The 18,371-nt window shown below is 40.1% G+C and overlaps 1 protein-coding gene and 1 long non-coding RNA gene across 3 annotated transcripts in view; both read right to left on the bottom strand.

Moving 5' to 3' along the window:
• The window catches only part of Npas3 (neuronal PAS domain protein 3), an 838,670-nt gene that overhangs the window by 407,949 nt on the left and 412,350 nt on the right, over positions 1 to 18,371 (bottom strand).
• LOC128110748 (uncharacterized) overlaps positions 1 to 18,371 on the bottom strand; it is a 44,570-nt gene extending 26,199 nt beyond the window's left edge. For both annotated transcript variants that reach the window (XR_008218310.1, XR_008218311.1), the window contains exon 1: positions 1 to 18,371. This exon is cut by the window's left edge and continues 10,283 nt beyond it. This is a non-coding gene — a long non-coding RNA (uncharacterized LOC128110748).

Genomic DNA, 18,371 nt, shown 5'->3' with positions numbered 1-18,371 from the left:
TGCTATCTAAATGGTCTCTAGAAATCATGAATTAATGAATATCAAATTGAATGACTCAGGGAATGAATTCATGAATGTACTAGTAAGGTAGTAGTTAATGCCAAAATATCAGATCAGGCATCCCAGGGAACTTAAAAAAACAAGGAAAGAGTTACCGAAAAGGTGAAGTTGAACTAAGGTTCTAATGATAGATACATGAATAGTTTTATATATTACTATATCCATGTTTATATTTGAACAGAATCTCAGAGAAAGTTACCTCCTGGCATGGAGTGTCTTTGCTTTTAATGTTACAGGCGTGTGTGTGTGTGTGTGTGTGTGTGTGTGTGTGTGTGTGTGTGTGTGTATAACATTTATTATATTAATTTCTTCATATCAAGTAGCAATAGATCTCTCTGAAGTAGTAATCTTACAACTATTTGCCGAGATTTAAAAAAACAAAAATAAAAAATATTAAGTATGAAAGAGCATCATTTTTATATGGTGAATGCCTCATTCAGGATAAACACCTTCAGACACGAAGTGAGAGTTATGCTGCTGATACCTCCATCAACCGCCAAATATAAATGACAATGTTTATTTTCCATTGTGACTGAGGCACTGACAGAACTAATATTATCTTAAAGTATCTGCTGATTACAAAATGCAAAACAATGCTAATAACTCTTCACATGACTCTTCAAAAATTCATTAAACTCGCTGCAGAAGTTTCTCTAGTAGAAAAACCAATGCTACTTCAATTACCTTTCAAGAGATCTTTGCTATTTACAATTCTTGCTGCATAGCCCCTGCTGTTACAGACTTCTGCTACAACCAGTGTACTGAAAATTGTCAACACCTAATTGTTATAATTTCTAGCCTGTAGAATTTGCTTAGGATTTTTTTTTTTTTTTTTTTTTTTTTTTTTGCTGTTGGGGAGTATAAGGATTATGATATTGATGAATGTGGTCCCTCCTTTCTCAGCTCCATCACTGCTTACCTGCATGCATATTTCAAGCAGCAATGGTGCGTCTGAATATATTTTAAGCATCTGGGTAATGTTGAAAAATGATTTGCAAGGCAAATGCATTTATCAATCTGATCTCTTGACCTAAGATTTTGATGATGTTTGCTGAGAACTTTAGATAGACATAAACAATGGCCTTTGGATTCCCAGTAAATTCAAAATTCTAGTTATTGGTTTGGTTTTTTGAGGGGCTGGTGGATGGGTAAAAAACAGTTTGAAAATGCATAGGATAAATATGAAAAAACACTACAATATGAAGATCATAATACATGAAAGTTATGAAAATATTTCAACAATAGAAATCCTAAAAAATATCAAAAAGAAATTCTAAGCACAATGCAAGACATGAGCAAAACCTTAAGTTTTACTAAATGTGCCAAGTCCAAGGACAAGTGTCCTAATCAGAAATCTGGAATTACATAGTAAGATGTTTGCTCTGATTTGCTATGTTAAGCTTTGCTAAACACTGCATTTTTACTTTAATTTTTCAATATTGTAAAGAATGTTCTAGAGGAAAAGAAATATATAGTGTGCCCCTTTAGTAAAACTGTTTTTAAATTCTAATAGAATTTCAAGGTTATTATCTATTTCAGATCAACAGTGGGGGTCAGAGTTCACAGCAGCCAGAATTTACAAACCTCCAATGGGTTTTGATTGACAGCAATCAGCATCTCTTCAGCATCACTGAGGGAACAAAGTACAGGTCAAGACAGCGGGCGATTTCATCTGTCATTTTTAATTATCTAAATGATATTCACAGACAAAACCTTTCCCATCCATCAGGGCATCACATTACCATAGACAATGTTTGTTTAAAGGAGAGGCCATAAAATCAAACAATTATGAATGCAGACAAGCCTTGCTATTGACTGCATAAATAATCAAGCCAGAGTTCCAAAACTCTCTGCTAATGAATTGGTAGATTGCTGGCAGGAAGTAGCAAGTCGTAATATGGACAACAATCTAATGTTCTTATTGACTTTTACTAAAGCTTGACTACAGTCACAGAGATTCAAAGATGACGTCAAGTGAGGTTTCCATAGAGGCAGTATTGATAGCAGTACACAGCTAAAATACAAGTAGTTAACTCTTGACCTTATGGTGGGACCAGAGCTCCCCAGAGAACACTGAAATGCTAGCAGTATAATACATCATGAACTGAGCCAACAGCCGCGGGGTCCCTGACAGCATTACCACACAGGCGAGGGGCCCTTCTTTCACCATTTATAACATAGTAATCTCTAATAATTCAGCTGAAGCCCTGAAAATTAACTCTATTTCAGTTTGTTACATGAGTAAATAAAGTTTTCTCTCTCCCTCCCATCTTTGGGAATAGTAAGAGAAAAGCACAGATCGAAAATACAGGTAACTGGGATCAGTTAGCTAAAACAGAAAACCTGGAAGCAGCTGACCTCAGAGATGGAGCAAACGTTCCAAGGAGACATGCATGGAGACTGCAGGGTTGTGGAAATGGCTCTTCTCTGGTTAATGCATGCCATCCATAGGATGCTAATCAGTGGCATCCATTTTAGTGGCATATCCTTTCCTCTTTATCCAGTTTGCTTCACAGTGACCACCCCCACCCCCACCCCTTAAGCCATCAGCGTAAAATTGACCTCAACAGATATCATTTTGATGGGTTAAGGAAGTTCTCAATTAATATCTCAGATTAGATGAAATATCTTGATATGGGCATGTGTCATAAACAATCAGCTAATTAGCCCTTACTCTCTTATTCCTCATTTCCCCCAGTATATACAAAATGTTTTCATGTCATTTAGTATAAAAGAATTTAGAAGGTAGGTGCATTCACTTTGAGTTATTATGAAAAATGTTTTAGAGAAGGAGAACTTTCTCATCGGCATTATAAAAGATGACTCAAAGGGGTTGATTTAGAGATTTTCCCCAGAAAATATTATTTCCTATAGTCACTCAATAAATCAAACTCCTGACAATGGTCATGAGAGGATCACTGTGTATTTTGAACCTCTGGGTTTCAGTTCACATTTTATGAATTGAGAAGATGTGGGATAGGAGAGGAAGGAAAAACTCTGAGCTAAAGGAGTCGAAATTTAATCAGCAGAGAATGAGAACTGAGATGAATAGGATTCTTTGAACAGTAAAATTTGGGTATGTATTTGTCCTGGTCCACGCACAAACGAACAGCATACCAACCCACAGCTTCCTATGGTAGCTTCTGGGACTTTCTAAGCTTCTTTGGGAAACAAGGATGTATGCAAAATATAGCAAAATGGAATGTCCTACTAGTTTTCAAAAATGGTAACATTTTAATTAAAAAATTATGCATGGTCTGTGTGTGTGTGTGTGTGTGTGTGTGTGTGTGTGTGTGTGTGTGTGTGTGCATGCTATGACACAATGGTGGAGGTCAGAAGACAGCCACAAGATTCTGTTCTCTCCTTCCTCTGTGGGTTCCTGAGCTGAAATTCAGGTTGTCAGCTCGCGTGGCGAGCACTGACACCCCCTGAGCCCTGTCGCCATGGCCCACCTACGAAGACACTAGATACGGAGCCACGAGATCAGCTCAGACACACTTGTAGTTCAACTCAGCGCTCCGGTGCTTTTGTTTTCCCTGATACTATTATTGCATCATTTTAATTATATTGAAATTTATGTGTTAAGTTTTGAAAGTGCAGCCACTGTCATCAGAAAGACCTGGAAGCAGATCCTATCTCTGTTATTTGCCAGCTAAGTGACCTTGACCTTTTTCTTCTTATCTATAAAATGGGAATGCTAATAGCTAGTTTATTGGGAGGTTGTGAATATAAAGGAGTTAGCTATATAACATCTTGTAAATGCTCAATAAATATTAATTCCTTTCTTTTCCTACTGGTTGAAATTTATTTAATGAATGTATAGAATAATCTTATTACTGTGTATTTTACAAACAGAAAAATAAGCTATTAATAATTCTGTCTTTCATAAGAATAAAATAAAATATGTCTTCAAATTATTGATGTAATGCCTCTATTAGTCAAACTAACTTCTACAGTACATAGATTTAAATGAACTTTAGCTATTTCAAATTGCTTTCATTAGACTGAAATGTCAACCAAAGTGCGCAAACCTGGCTATGGACACCTTTCCATGGTTGATTTTGGTTCTGGGGGAAATGTTTTGACAGGATGCCGGGGTCATCTTCATCAATGCACTCATGCTCATATTTGAAATGCAATGCATTCTTCCTACATTCTGACACACTTAGAATAGAATATCTGGGAATCTGATCAAACACCTTCTGGCACCATCAATATACCAAGGAGTGAACATTTCTTTGAAATTCCGGAAGAGACAAGAAGGCAGCTCACAGGATTGACTACAAGGTCATTACCACCAGCCTCACTGCGCGCTTTTTCTATTTCTGACCATAAAAACTTCAACACAATGTCTTCTCAATCCTGAAAAATATATCACTTTCTCCCCCCTTTTTATTTTCACCCTTCTTAATCAAAAATGGGAAAAGCCTTCGAGTCAGACTGAATATGAATAAAATACTATGAATAATGCTGGTTATGAATTAAGAAATTGGCCCCCAAAAACAGGCTATGGTGGCACAGGCAGAGGCACATAGATCTCCAGGTTCAAGGTCAGCCTGGTCTACAGAAGGAGTTCTAGGACAGGCAGGGCAACACAGAGAAACCCTGTCTTGAAAAACAAAACAAACAAAAACGAAACAAAACAAAACAAACAAACAAAAAAGAAAGTAAAGAAAGGAAATGGACCAAAGAACTTGAACTTCAGCTTTTCCTCTGCCTAAATGCCTACTCTAGTCTCTTAAACTTTGATGCCTTCTTTGGTCTTTTTCAGACCTCTGTTCTGGAGAACTGCCTTTAATGTTAGCTCAATGGACATTGAGTAGTTCACAGGGATACATGGTAGAAACGGCCAGGAGAGCTGAAGGATGAAATCTACAAATATTCCAAAGCACACATTTGTAAAAGAAAGGAAAAGACACAGAGTGACTTGATGGTTTTTTAAGAGAGAACAAAACCAAAGCTTTTAATTAATTTGCAAAAGGGAATAAATTACTTTAATTTCCAGAGAGTTCATGAATCAAATACAGTGACAAAAAAAAAAAAAAATTAGACAGGGTCACCCTTCCTTTCTTAACACAGCATGAGGTTTAGATTCTAAAATTGTAATGTAACATATAAGCAAGGGCAGACTTTCCCCACATATTCGATATGGCAACATACCGGCATTAAAACAAAATCTGTCAGGCATGTTCCAAGCAAAGATTAACAGGAAGGAAGACATGGGGAGAGGGAGACCATCCATCCATGTCCACATGCTCTGTGCACGGCACCTACAAACTGACCAGACCCTCCCTCATCCGGCTCTACAGAGCAGCCACAGTCTGGACCAGATCTAGAATGTAACAGGAGAATGAGGTGTCTTTGGATAAGGGCCAGCATGTTAATTCCTGATGAAAGAAATGCTACTGATAGAAACATTGACTGCTCAATTATTCTTTGCTCTCTCCCTCTTTTCCTGATACCTTAAGTCAACCTCCACTACAGACTGAGACAGGGAGTAAATGTTGTTCTATCTCATAACTAACAGGACCCCGTTTCCATGTCCACATTAAAAAAAAGACCAGGAGATATTAGTATAAAAGTCCTGAAAGGAAACATTCTCTTTTCTGCTATGAAACACAATCAGATCAAATTGAAAATATTCAGAAATATAGCAAGTCTCACCTATATTACATAGTGACTATAATATTCTTAGCAGACAATCGTCTCTTGCTACCACAGTTCAAACCTGCCGGCATCTAATTTCTCTATATTCAGATTCTGTGAAAACGGCTCTGTTTCCTCCTTTTTATTTTTTTTTAAACATGAAGCATTCTAGATGACATGTGAAGAATAAAATTCTTTTCGTGGAACAACATTCGGCTGACAGATGACCATATGACACCCTTCAAACAGTACAATATGTCACATCAGAACGTGGCTGTTGGGAAGTGTATATTCAAGGTAATATTTAATGTTAAAGTCAAAACATAATGGAATTTTACCAGCACTTAGTATGAACACACGTGAAGAAAGGAAATAACGAGCTTTAACTGGAAAACTATTTGTGTTTCATTTACAAAACAACTTGGAAGATGGTTACAGTTTCTGTGAGACATCTCATCATATTTTAGCTGCAAAATTAAATGAAAAACAAATATGAGCTCTGGTTTTTTGAGTAATCAAGATGAGCTCTGTACTTCATTCACGTTAATGCTCTCCTAAGATTAGCTCCTCCACAAGATTAAGATGGTGATTTCAACCATGAGCCACACCCCCTTCTAGATTCACCAAGCCCTTGAGGGAGGAAGGACTTCTGGAGCTCCATTTTGTACAAGACTTTGTTGATACAAAGGGTGGAGGTATTTGGTCCTTTGACTTAAACTTGCCATGGAACGTAAGATGTTGTCTTTACTCCTAATGACACACATGTTGTGGGTGTGATTAGGAAGGCCAGCATGCATTATCCCACTTGTATTTTCAGGGCAATTTCTTGTTTCCCCACAGTAAAGCTGACTTGAAAGGGTTCCTAAGATAAACGACATTGTCAACTACTAAAAACACCTTAGAGGAAATATCCATGTAGAATTCCTTAAACAAGGTAGTCATGATAGAAGATGTTTGCCTTAACTGTTCCAAATGACCAACACCTGCACATCATGAATGATTTAATGACGACTGCTTGCTGGCTTTAGAGCACTGTCATGACTTAGCTTCTTATGTGTCTAAAAGGAACATGTCTGTCTTTTTATAGTATCCACAGTGCCTTCTGCAACAACTCTGCCTGTCATTCGGTTTGTGAGGCTCAGGACACTATGGGGCAAGTCTCTGGTCTGCGAAGACGCACAGGACAAATGGGCTGCAATGATGGCGGTGATGGAAACAGTTATAAAGGCCTGAGGTCTCGAGTTCAGATGCTTGGGCAGGCACAGTGCAGAGGAGTTTCTGTGGATTGTATTATTTAATTCCCATATCCAATCTATAAAACAGGCCAATGGCAGAACAGGGAACCCCATTCACAGCCCCAGATCCTCATATCAGCTCTAAAACTTGCTATCTTTTAAGTATTAGGATGAGATCTTTGCTTTTCTGAAGACTCAATGTCCCAATCCGTAAAGAAGAAGAATAGAATTTTCTTCTGAAACACGTTCAGCCCCTCTTCATTGCAGTCTCTCGATTTCCTCCCGAGTGACAGCTTCACCCTCTCTCCTCACAGCTGTCCCAAACTCTACTGGGCTCTTTCTCTGTTATCCCTTCCCTGTTACCCTGCCATGGAGATCCCAGTCCTAACTCCAAACACAACATCAGCCACAGGTAGCTTTCTGGTCCCTCAGAAGTGAAGTCTAAACCCCAGACTTAGGACTGTTTTTTGTTTTTTTGTTTTTTAAGATTTATTTATTATGTATTCAGCATGTATGACTGCAGCCAGAAGAGGGCACCAAATATCATTACAGATGGTTGTGAGCCACCATGTGGTTGCTGGGAATTGAACTCAGGATCTCCGGAAGAGCAGTCAGTGCTCTTAACCTCTGAGCCCTCTCTGAAGCCCCTTGGGACTGGTTTTAACCTGTTATTCTCTCTAGACTCGCTGGCCCCTCTCCTATTCACTCTGCTGAAACACGATGGGAATGTCCGTGTCTATGCGAAGATGGGTTTCTTTGATGCAGGGGAGGTGTTGCTCATTCCTATCCCTTAAGCCTATCTCTGTAGTGGTACATGGAATAACTGCTGTCTGAGTCTAAATGAACAGGCTGTTAGTGCCAAATTTTCTATAGCCCCCATGTTGTGGCCACACAGGACAACTTCCTATGTCTTTTCAAACTCCTGAGCATCAGACCATGCCAACCTCCCTGCCTGAAGTATCTTTCCAACCTTCTCTACCTATTAAAACAGCCTCATCCACATAGACCCCTGGAAGGTCATACCACCTATGGTACCTGCTCTGACCCTACAAGGCACTTTTCTATCCTTTTCCTTACTGGCTTTCTTCAGTCCTTGAGTCTACACAGCCATAATATACTTCCGACAAATTTGGCCACAATTGCTTATTTCTATGTTATTCTTCTTTGCCTGACACCCCCATCCCCAACTATAAGAATAAAAAGTAGTTATTTACATTTTTCACATCTAATTTCAGTGTGCCAGGCTAGGTAAACAAGTACATAAATACGTATTTGATAGGTTAGTGTTCAATTCAGGAAGTAATGAACAAACCATCACTTTACCAGAGGACCTTGGCTAGGGGACCGGACACCACCTTGATTGTTCACTCTGAGAACTGGAAGGAGGTGGAGACAACCTGGCATTGCCTCCTCTTCCACAGCTTCCTTCTCCCGTTCTCTCAGTGGGACTTAAGACAAGTACAGTCATACCACAGACTGTTAACTGGAATGTGGAGGTCAGACCTGAGGAAGACAGGCTAGCTGAAGGTTTCTGAATGTTGGCAACATGAGGGGACTTGGGGGTTGAGGATGGGAGAGAATCTATGTTTTTCACTAAGGCCCAGTATTACCCCAAATAAACAGCATCAAGTACCCAGATTGTTTGTGTAAAAGCTTAGCCAGCAGCCTTAGGGGCTAGATGAATATTTCTGGTCCTTTAACCCTAAGTAGTTTCAATTTGTCATTATTGTTCTGATATTGAATAGTGCAAGCTCTTAGTCCAAATGTGTAGACATTTTGGATCATGCCAAAGTCAGCATCATGAAGCCAAAGTCCATGTTCTGGATTTGAGCCATGGGGTTGGAAGTCCAGATTTCCTGTTTGTCCTATTAATGTCTTAACACTAAGGTTAAGGTGTCAAATTCTATCAATCCTGACACCCAACATCAGATCAATAGGGATACTATGGTTTTGCTTATACCCAATACTGTCAAAACACATTTAGGGTGACCTTAAAAGCTCACTGATGCTAAGAGTGCAAATTTCCTCTGCTAGTTGCAAAAGAGAAATAGTAATATGTAGTTACAAAACAGCATGTATATAAGGATGCCCACTTCCCTCTCATGAATGGCAATCACTGATATATGGTATCTTTAAAATGTGCATGCTTCTATCACAATGTTCAGAGATTAACAGCTATATTGATTATTACTGTGTACGAGCTGTCTGTGAGCAAGCATGGACACACATTTGTCATGGCACAAGTGTGGCGGGCAGAGACAACTTGCAGGAGTTGGTTCTCTCCTTTCACCGCTTCTGTGACTCAAACTCAGGTCATCAGGCTTGAGCGGCAAGTAACTTTACCTGCTGACACGTCTTGTGGGCCCTTAGTGGATATTTTTATGACTTAAATGTTGAGTTAATATAATATAAAAATAGAAGAAACATAGCATTCTAACAAAAGTCTCCCAAACTGTTGGTAAATGATTCCCAACCACAGAGAAACACAAATATAACAAATCATTCTTTTCTCCTACACCTTGCCTGGTATCTATCAGGAATTGGTGATTTTAATAAAGATAGAGGACCGCACAAACACACAGTTGAAATTGAAAGAGGCACATAAACTGGACGCCAGTACATACGTTTGTCCATTGGTCAGGGTGGTTCAAGATATTAACTTAAGATAATACCAACATATAAACTTACTCTTGTCTCCTTTGAAGGATTCTTAGGAGAGAAAGAGATAAAAAAAAAAAAAACATGTATGGTTTGTGTGGAATCACTCAGCTTGCTCCTGGAGCCATTATGAAGAGATAAGAAAACTAATGTCCGAATGGTAAATACTAGTTGATGTACTGGAGTCACTTCCCGTGTTATACGTGAGAGAGGAGTTGTTATATTAAATCTGGCAGACAACTGTCTATGCCAGCATAGTGTATCAAGAACTTTTCAGTGTGCAGCTTTAAATACGTTTCCATTACCATTTGATTCTAAATTTCCTGGAACACTATTATGCTGCTCAAAAAAAACAGCACAATTACACATGTGTACGCATATGCATATACTCACAATCTTCAAACACACACACACACACACACACACACACACACACACACACACACACACACACCCTTTCCTAAAGTGAACGTTTAGAAATAAGTCATCTTGAGTCCTTGAAGTACCTAGATTGTTCCTCTGAAAATTCGCTTTCATGGGGCTAACATCCTGCTTTTGACAGCTGTCTTAGCAAGAAAAGACCCAGACACACAACCACGTTGGTGTCTATTCACGCCATGGTAACCGTGCTGGTTTGAACGTTGACTGGTGGCACAACCCGAGCAGATGTAGTCCCCATATGTGCAACTCCATAGATAAGCTCTCCGAAGCGCTGGCATCTGGGTGTCAGCTTCTCCTTCCTGGCCCCACAGCTGAGTGTTCTCTGAGACCTGATTGCTTCTCTGCTGGATCAGCCTGCTGCCACCCACTGTGCTCAATGGTTCTACCAAGACTCCAGTGTGTTCGAAAACAGTCAACCAGATAGTCGCCTAATCCCACAGCACTCTGGGAACTCACCTGATTTGCCAGTGGCAGGCACTAAAGTCCATCAAGACAGAGCTCATTCCTTCTACTCTCAATTACTGGGACATGCTTTGAAATCCACCGAACACTAACAGGGTAGTGTGTCTGAAAGCGCTATGGGAAACTGAGCTTTTAAATGTTTCAGGTCTCCAACTGGGAAATTAGTCTGAAAAGAAGATACATCAGAGCAGATGATTTAGATATGAGTTTCTCTGGTTCTGGGCATTTTCACTATAGTCTTGAAATAGCGTCTGTCACAAGCACTTATCGCCCAAAAGGCAAGGGAAGGTCATCCTCCATATTTCTGCTCTCCTCACTTGCTCCTTTGCAAGCGAGTCCCTGGATGAATTTTTCCTTCCAATTGGGAGAAACAAAATGAGAAAAAAAAAAAAGATGCTTGGCAAGTGTGAATCATCAAAGATTAAAAATGCCAAAGCCTTCCTCCAGGGAGGAGAGCTAACTTGATAATAAATTAACAATGACGTGTCCTCCCGCCTGCCTGTACCAGCTTTCCCAACGCAAGGACCCTCCTCTCCCCAGATCGTGCTGACTCCTCACCAACAGACAGAAATCTCTCCACTCAGAGGCCCAGTGTGGGCCTCATGCCTTGAGGGGAGGAAAGAGTGAGGAAATGAGTTTTGTTTGATTGATACGAACTCTATCAATTAGATTCCTGGGTGAAAAATGTCACTGTGATACAAAAAACTGGTATTTCTGAGAACACAAAATGGAGACGAGATTTAAATTAAGGACAGCACAATGACATCACTTCAAAAGCCACCACAAAGAGACACTAAAATAACACTGTGTGCTTACTTTAAACGAAAATAATATGATCACAAATACAACATCTCACAACCTATCCAGTCTGTAGCCAGGGAATTAAAATACAAAATTCTCTGGCCCATACTTGTTTTATGCCTTACAAACATTTTAAAATGGAGCATAACCAACGTCCCCAATAGGTCTTGCTTCTCAAATTCTGTGCACAAGGACTGGACTGCCAAGATATTTAGTAAGAAATCATGTAGAGCTAGCATTTGAAACTTTGCCATTTAGGAAACACAACAATTTCAATCCCTGCTATTTTACACGTATAAGTGAAAAACAAGGGAGGCAAACCCACCCATGCTCCCCTTCAGGAACATCGTGTTGATCTTAAAGTGTATTTTAAAATTTTTACACATTAGGGAATAGCTGGAAGGTACTTATTTCAAATAGTCTCTTTTGGCAGAATGATTAATGTAAATAATGCAGTAAATCATAATGTGCAAGAGATGAGCAGTGGGGGTGCTCGCTCTGGTTCTGTGGAGTCCTGTGTCTCTCTCTGAACGCTGAAACCGTCTACTAGATGTGAACTGTGCTGACATTCTTCTGTAAGCTGCAAAACCTCTAGTTCTCTGTTTAATACTTTCCCTCTGTATGCTCCTGTGAAGCCCTCTGAAGGAGCTGTTCTGTCTTTCAAAGAGCTTTGACTTGGGCACAGTTAATCACTAACTGTGATAAAGCAATTAAAGGTATTCATAATTAGGACCAGACCAAATGTAAGTAATCAGAAAATTAAAGGGAAAATGACATCGTGATGGGACTGACTTTTCAAAAATGACCTCCAGACTGAGAAGGACACCTCACATTGGCGCATGGAGACTCAGGGGCATAATACACTAACCCTACCAGGGCCCAGCAGACAAGTATCTCCCTTACCTGATCAGGATACACTCTGAAACCACTCAGTATTTCTGATGTCTTAACACCAGTACTCAAGACAAAACCATTGATCCATCTGAAGTTCCACACAGTGTGTACACAAATTCAAATACGTCCTACAAATACGAATACCTACTAAGAGCACGGTATAATAAGACACAAATATGATCAAGAAATGATTCCTGTCTTCAAAATGCTTATGATGTAGCAAGATGTCTAAGACATATATGAAGCTGTTTGGATTCTTCCCTCTGCAATACACACGGATATAGCCACGTATGGCTGAACAGAGGTGTCTTTTGGCATAGGAGTGGTAGAATAGTCGTCTGTTTACCTAATTTTACACAGTTAAAATTCAGTCCTTGGAATTTTAGGTCTTGTCTCCACCTCTGCACTTCAACTTCAGTTTAGGACTTATCAATTTATTATAAACTGGAGGAAGAACAGTGTATGAATATTGCGTAATTCTTCATCTGTTCAGCCTCATCTAGTAAGCAGTCTGTGGGTGCTCATGTAATATTCCTAAAAAGAATGTGTACTTGTCCTGCTCTGATTAAATTGGTCTACATTTAAAGGGAGGGAGGGAGGGGGGAGAGAGAGAGAGAGAGAGAGGGAGAGAGAGAGAGAGGAGAGGAGGAGAGAGGGGAGAGAGAGAGAGGAGAGAGAGAGGAGAGGAGGAGAGAAGGGAGAGAGAGGGAGTGAGAGGAGAGAGAGAGAGAGAGAGAGAGAGAGAGAGAGAGAGAGAGTAAAACAATAGGCTCTCCGTAACAGAACCTGTCCTTTCAACACTACCTCCCCATTACAATAATCTGGAAGAATCCAAGGCTCCAAGTCATGGAAACAATCTAGAAATTCAGATTTGATAAATAATAATAATATTCTGGTCTGGATTAGTGCTATGTGTATAAGAGACCTCAGGCTAATGGAGGTGTAAGGAGGAAGATAAAACACGCATTTTAAAAACTAAATGGGCTTTAAGCAGTTGTTTTCACTACGAGAAAAAGCATACAGAAATGAATGTAAGTCTCACTTCCATTTTCATGTTAGTCATGAATTTTGTGTATTTGGTGGGGGAGGCATTATTTTGTGGTTCTGAAAACTCCCTAAGCTTCTCTGAAAATCAGGCTCACCCCCAAACCTAGTGGCATGAGATTCTATTAGATGCGGTTTGGTTGATGTGGCCCCAGATGACTTTCCTGTGCCTTCTCTCTGCAGGCTGCCCCAAGTATCCATTCCTGTTAATGATCTATTGCTTCTGTCTGATTCAGTGCAGCCCACTGGCTATGGAAATGGCAAGTCTCAGCAGGAGACGACAAAATGGGCAGCAAACAGGGCTGAGCCGTGTCATTTTCCTCAAATACTTTCCTAGGAACGAAATGACAAGCTTTGAAATGTTGTTGTCTGCTCAGGGCAAATATTTCTTTATTAAACAAAAGTGGATACCTCCAGCTTCCATTCGACCCACAGCTTACAGTATGTTGCTTGAAAAGCTTCTACTGCAAAATAATTTAATGCCAGAGATTTCCCCCATACTTCCATTCTCTGTCACTCTCCACTTCTCCATTAAGGTTCAAATCCCAACTGTGCCAGGTACCAATAGCTGTAGGACCTTAATATCACTGTACCATATCCCCCACCCCAATAACATAACTATACTTAGTCTCAGGATAAGGCCCAGCTAGATGAATAGTGATGAATTACCAATGGTAGTTAGCTGGTTAGTCAGCTGCCAGTATTACAATAGTTTGATCTAAGACAACCCAATTCTCAGTTTAAAAAAAAAATCAGACAGTCTAGCTGGGACTCCAGTGGAACTAAGCCATTCTGTAGCGATAATAGACACTGATTAAAGGGCCCGAGTGGGGGCTTAATATTTAGGGAGCCCCAACAATGACTTGTGAAGATTAAACGCTGTCAAAATCATGGGCTGCCCTTCTATATTCAGTCCACCTAAATGGGATCTCAGGAGAGGACACAGCTGATCTCACTATGCATTATTAAATAGTTACCAAGTGTTATCTCCTATGTGACTACAATTCTAAAAGTATAATTTAAAATGTCATTGAACTATCCTTATGGATTAAAGATGCAATTAAAGTAGTCATTGATATTATCATTTGCTTTTGTATCTATGTAGAACTCACAGACTTCCCGCTTAGAAAAATTCTTAAAGAAAGAATCTTCCGTTTCTTTAGGTCAAGTCTAGCCTTGCTCTAATCTCTACCCCAGACGGATTCTACCACACCATCATGCCGCTGCAGCACTCCGGAGCGAAGCATGAGAGCCGGTTATTTCAAAGGCATTTTCCCGAGGGCCTAAAGGATCCCTTGCATTTTCCTACGTTCAGCAGTGAGGGAAGAAGCTCTTGTGACCTGACAAACCCTGCTGCAGCTGGTCGACCTCCTGGGACTCACACAGGCTTCTACTGGGTGGGGATCTGACCACTCTTTACACAGTTCAACCACCTAAAACAACTGCTTGTAACTTCCCTACAGTCCCAAATACATTTTCCCAACACAGGTAGATGGAATGGTGTGACTGACATTTCTTAGACAGGGTTTTATTGCATTGCTGCAGAATAGTATCATCCCTTGGATCCCTTAACTGGCAAGCATATATCAACAGATCCTAAACTAGCAAGTGCCTGGAAGGTGATATTCACAAGAAGCTGACAGACAATAATATAAAGAGCTGGAGGCTGGGTGAGCCTAGCTCCTGGGCCAGCCCACAGGTTCACACCAACTGCTCGGGGTGTGACAGGGCTCCACAGCATCACCCCCACTGTGCTGTTCTCCTTGCCTGTGCCTAAAGGGTCTGGTTTTCTGTGCTTGCTGATGGCATAGTCTAACCCAGGTCAGAATTAGGAGACCATCTGTAAGCGTGTCAGTGGAAGCCCAGGCCTTGAAATCAGAATGGCTCCCACAACGACTTAAAAGAGGCAAGGATCACAATTGCATTTTGGTATTTACAGGAAGTCAAATACTTGATTTAACTTTCCTTCTCTTTTCTTACCTGTATCTTGAAAGATTTTGGTATTCCCCTCTTCCCACTTTATACAGTTAGAAAGGTATTTGAACACACACACACACACACACACACACACACACACACACACACACGCACACACACATACATACACACACACACTCGCTTTCTCTTGAAAGACTCTTCTATAGTAATCTTTCCATCTTTAAAATGCTATTAATGTAAACTACAGATGTGAAATTATAGTGTAATTGTTCAATTATATGTTCCATTTAGCTCTTATTGTATTTACGGATTTTAATATCTTAAAAAATAATTCTGATGGGATTCTTCTAGGCCACTTTTTCTGAGTGTCTTTTGCTAAATAAAAGCATTCGCAGGTGTCTGCCTATCAGCTTAGCTTGAGGCACAATGCCCACAACTGTTACCCTGCCCCAACTCCAATCCTTTCTCAAACTTAAATGAGTCCAAAATGTATTTGAAGTTTGGTAAATTGTGATGGGAAAACAGTCTGGCTCCTGTGACTGGGTTTTGAGTTCCTGGTTCATGGAAATAAGCTGAGTCACCCTGCTTCAGAACATTCCCAGCTAATACAGATAATCAGAATGCATTATGTAACTTTAGGAAATTTATAAAGAATGAATAAAATATTTTTTTATAAAAGAATGTGAGGCTGGTGAGAAGGTTTGGTGGGTAAAAGCACTTGCCACAAGGTCTAAGAGCTTGAGATCTATGCACCTGTGACAGCTGACTTTGACCTTCACATGTGTGCTATGACATGCTTGTATACATACATGCACACACACACAACAAATAAATAGATGATAGTTAGGATAAACAAATAAATAAATAAATGTTCAAGAGACCAGATATCATGTCTAAGCCAATCCAAGCAAAACACTGTCCTGTGGCATAGACTGGCAGAACTTACATGCATCGCCACAGATGTATAAAAAGTGACAAATAGCCAGGTGGCAGTGGTGGTGCATGCCTTTAATCCCAGCACTCAGGAGGCAGAGGCAGGTGGGTCTCTGTGAGTTTGAGGCCAGCCTGGTCTACAGAGCGAGATCCAGGACAGGCACCAAAACTACATGGAGAAGCCCTGTCTCGAACCCCCCCCCAAAAGTGACAAAACTATTCATATTTATATTATAGCCCAATATCATGCTTTTCTAAGACATCTGCTCATTTTTAAACTGATCATATATTTGTCTTTCTATCTCACTTTATTCTCCAAATAATTCACTCACTCTTAGCGCCTCAATCAGAGTGAATGCTATTCTCATGCCTCACAGACAGCAGGCTCCCCAGAGCACCCCATCAAGACATGCCCATCTCAGTGTCAATGTTGTCCCCACTTCCTAATCTCTACCGTGTGTGACTGTGCTAAGAGAACACATGCGTCAAAGTGAAGCTGCGACTCTCAGCCCCTCCCGGAGGACTCACATGAACACCAAACTTTAAAAGGTGTATGTGAAGGGCATGGACTGTGGGAATCTGTGGCCGTGGCAAGGGGTTGCTGGTGATCAGATCCTGTGTGTTCATCTCATCTAAGGCAGGCACCCTGTATATCTATTCTGTGTAGCTCTTGTAGCCTTCTGCAAAGTAAGAAGTATTGTTATCTCCATTTGGGATTCAAGAAACTGACGTGTGAGGAGTTGATGTTGCTTGTCAAGTTCATAGAATGAAGAGTAGAAATGCAATCCAGGTGCACCCCCCAAAAGGAACTGTGTTAGTCCATTTTCCTACTGTGTGTCTACACTCAAAGTGGGTCACTAAGAAGCAAAACTATGACTCATTTTTGTATTACCGTATTTTCTTCTACCAGATACTTATTAGGTGTTCAGAAAATATGTGCTGGACTAAGCTTTCTGATTTCTTATTTGTTGTCTCATTTCCAGGACACCTGACACAATTAGATTTGTGACTACAAAGACCCATTTTCTAATTTCAGTCAACTGGACAAATAACTCTAACTTCCCTCCACAGTAAGTTAACTCCAACCCTATCATCTACCCACACTTCTCACAGTATTTCTCCATAAATTATGGCAAATGTTTATTCTGCAAATCAAAGTCAGCAAGGTCCATAAAGCCCAGATGATATGTATATCTACCCCAAGATTCCTCTGAAGGATTCTCCATCGGATGAGAGCATGGATGGATACTTTCTGACATGCCGGAGGATGAATGCTGTGCAGCAGGCATAGGGCACATCACATGAAGACTTAATGTCATGCTAACATGACTTACATCAAGGGGTGGTGACTGGATCTACCTTCTAGTTCTCCTGGAATTCTGATTGGTGGGTTCTTCTCAGTTTTCTAAGCAATTGAAAGAATAGGATCTAGGAATAGCAGCCAGTCACATTTATTCTAAAGAACAATTTGATTCTGGAATCTCTTTACAAGCTCTGTTTCTACCAGGAGCCTTTAAATAGACTGTTCTGACAGTTTGCTTGGTTATCAAGATAAAGACTGTCATCTGAGGTAAAATTTTCCATGTTTTTCTCTGAAGCAGCACATACTACCTAATGCCAATACTAATAATGTAACCAATTTTGTTGTATTCAATGAAAAATTATTCTTTCACCAAAGAGGATTTTATTGATAATGTTCTCATATTTCTATATTGAAAATATTCTTGATAGGCATTACCATATTTCTTAAAACATAGACATTATCCTAGATTATCCAACACAGAGATAAAACTACCAACAGATGTTTATCAAACTTTACAACCCAGGTATGAGACGATGCCTACTACTGCTTCCTCCATTTTCAGAATTGGAGGCACATTGAGGGCTAGAGAGCACTTCAGATCTACACAGTTCAAAAGGAGCCAGCTGGGATATGAATTCAAGTTGGCTGGATGCAGAAATCCACATTAAATGAGTCTGTCTACCCTCTCCTGTGCCCAGAAGATGCTGATGATAACTGAGCTGGGGATGTGAGACAGGCTTGGGTGCTGGCTGTTGGGTAAAATTTGTGCATTCATTCTCCTATTAACCATTTGCTTTCTGAGCACCATATAGAAAGGACTCAGACTTTGCAGTCCAAGTACACTACATTAGTACTTACTCCAGCCCCTTACTCTGATTTAGTCTGTGCTTTCTATGACTCTGTGGTATGGGAGCTTTTAGAGCAAAGCTTCATGAGTTAACTTTTCCCACATTATA

The sequence above is a fragment of the Peromyscus californicus genome, unplaced genomic scaffold (assembly GCF_007827085.1).
Source record: "Peromyscus californicus insignis strain IS unplaced genomic scaffold, ASM782708v3 Scaffold_15__1_contigs__length_86483966, whole genome shotgun sequence".
In the NCBI taxonomy this organism is placed as follows: Eukaryota; Metazoa; Chordata; class Mammalia; order Rodentia; family Cricetidae; genus Peromyscus; species Peromyscus californicus.
This window is presented reverse-complemented; position numbering and strand designations above follow the sequence as displayed.